This window comes from Nicotiana attenuata, chromosome 7, assembly GCF_001879085.1.
Source record: "Nicotiana attenuata strain UT chromosome 7, NIATTr2, whole genome shotgun sequence".
Classification (NCBI taxonomy): Eukaryota; Viridiplantae; Streptophyta; class Magnoliopsida; order Solanales; family Solanaceae; genus Nicotiana; species Nicotiana attenuata.
The window spans coordinates 52,883,200-52,885,507 of NC_031995.1; positions in this window are offsets into that span (position 1 = coordinate 52,883,200).

Below are 2,308 nucleotides of genomic sequence, written 5' to 3' on the forward strand. Positions count from 1 at the left end.
CTACTTTGAGTGTTGAAATTTTTAGTGACTAAAACGTATTTGATTCCTTCCGAGAGTGAGATGGCTTAAATTTGGATTTCTTCAAGTTTTGGGTTAAATTCTGTTGGGTAGTTACTGTTCCATTGGTTTTCGTTGGCTATTTTAGCTGTTTTACCAGGTCTGGGTGTTGAATTCTATTGCTGTCCTGCTGCTGTAGATCACTGACCCCCTTACATCTTGATTTCTTCTCAATTTCCAGGTACACACGTAAAGCTCTATCGTTTGTGAATGTATATCTGAAGCAATGAAATGAAAAACAAGAATCTTCCAGCATGTGTTCATTCGTTTATGTTGCAGCTATAATTTCCTTAGTGTTAGGTTTTCTGCAACTTAGTTTTGTCATCAGTATATTGGTTTGGAATTACCTGGACTCTTGCTTGATTTATTAAAGACTAGTATCTATTTTTAGCTCTGTTTGCCATTTGAATTGGGTAAAAGTCAATATTAGTTGCTATTATGAACTGATTCAACTGGTTTAGCTTGGTTAATAAGTCTAATTTTCTGGTAATTGGGTTTGGGATTATGGCTATTGCATTCAAATGAGTTCAGAATGAGAGTCATGCCCATCATAGTAAAAGTGTTAGTCTCCTTGTTTTATGCTTGAATAGTTAAAGGAATTCCAAAAACTAGCATGTCAGGCTCTTATTTTATATGGTCTTATTGATAATCAGTTGTGTGTAATGAAGCAGATACTGTTTTGAGTGTCATGGTTTGAGTAGACAATAGAACAAAGGGAATAGTAAGTGAGCATGAAAATGACTATATGATTAGTATTTTACAAGTATTAACTCCTGTGGCAGAAGTGGTTGTCATATGAGTGTGGTTAGATTTTAAATGGCCCTTAGTTAAATCCTAATCAGTTCTTCAGTGTTCAGTAATTGTAGGTTTAATTTAGTGGTCATTCAATGTTAGGCTTACAGGGATTTGGGCCCTCTTGGGCCAGTGTTTGACGAATGAGCCCATTTGTTTGGTATAATAAGTCTACTTCTGAGATTCTGTACCTGTGGGGATTCGAATAGAGATTTCGTTGCTGGACTTTTCACGTTGGGTTGGGCTTAAAGTGATCTGAGTGGTAGTATTCATAATTTTTTAGGGTTGGTTCACATTCAATTAGTTAAAATTTAGAAATAATTGAATCAGTCCAATTCCCTGTTTTCCTTATAGTTCCTTGGCATTAATTGACTGGGCAGGGGTTTGGTTTTGAGGAGTGGGCTAACGCTTACCCAATTGAGGACTACCACGATAGTCCCTATCCCTCCTTTTGGGCGACTCTTCTATTCAGAGGTGAACTTCCTATTAGGCCCAAATCGCAGGGCAATTTCGTGTTAACAGAAATTGGATTAATTGGCGAAGCCTAAAAATGCTGAAAGTCAGGATTTATGTTAAGATCCCGGATCTGATTTTAGTAACATGGTTTTGGGTTTTCTCGTTAGGTAGCATGCTTGAATTAAGAGGTGCGCCTCTTGTTCAAGTGTGGACTTGAACTTGAAAGCCCAAATCCCTTGTTTACTTTAAATAATACCAACTGATGAATTTGTTTAATTAGGATTCTTTAGAGACAAAATTACATAGAAATTATAGCTTGCTCTAGGATGGCCCTTAAATAAAAATGGGACGAGCCTCGCCGCACAAAACATATAAATTGCATGGCCCTCTTTAATGGCTTTATTAAAAATATTTTAAAAATTCGGAACGTGCCATTTAGCGAATTTTTATGGCCTCCCGCAAAGTTAATAAGACGCTAGCCACTTTAGGCGCGCTTTTAATAATTTTACCTTCTTAAATACGGGTGTGCATTTTATGCGACCCAAATCCAAATCCCAAAACGTTGAATAAGAGGTGTCGAGGATCCGGTTGCATTTCATGTGACGTGATCCAAAAACACGTTCTTAAACGGCGTTCACTTTCATAAAAACTAATTAAAAGCGGTTTAAACAATTTTAAAATTGCACTATAGGATGACATGAATTAAAATCAGACTTAAGCCAAATATGACAGTTGAGCGACCGTGCTAGAACTACGGAACTCGGGAGTGCCTGCCCCTTCTTCCGGGTTAACAGAATTCCTTACCCGGATTTCTGGTTCGCGACTGTTAAACAGAGTCAAACCTTTTCCTCGATTCGGGATTCAAACCGGTGACTTGGGACACCATAAATCTCCCAAGTGGCGACTCTGAACTTCTTAATAAACGAATCCCGTTTCGATTGTCCTTTAATTGGAAAAGCTCCTTTATTATACCCTTCACAGGGTGTAGTAAGAAAAAGGAGGT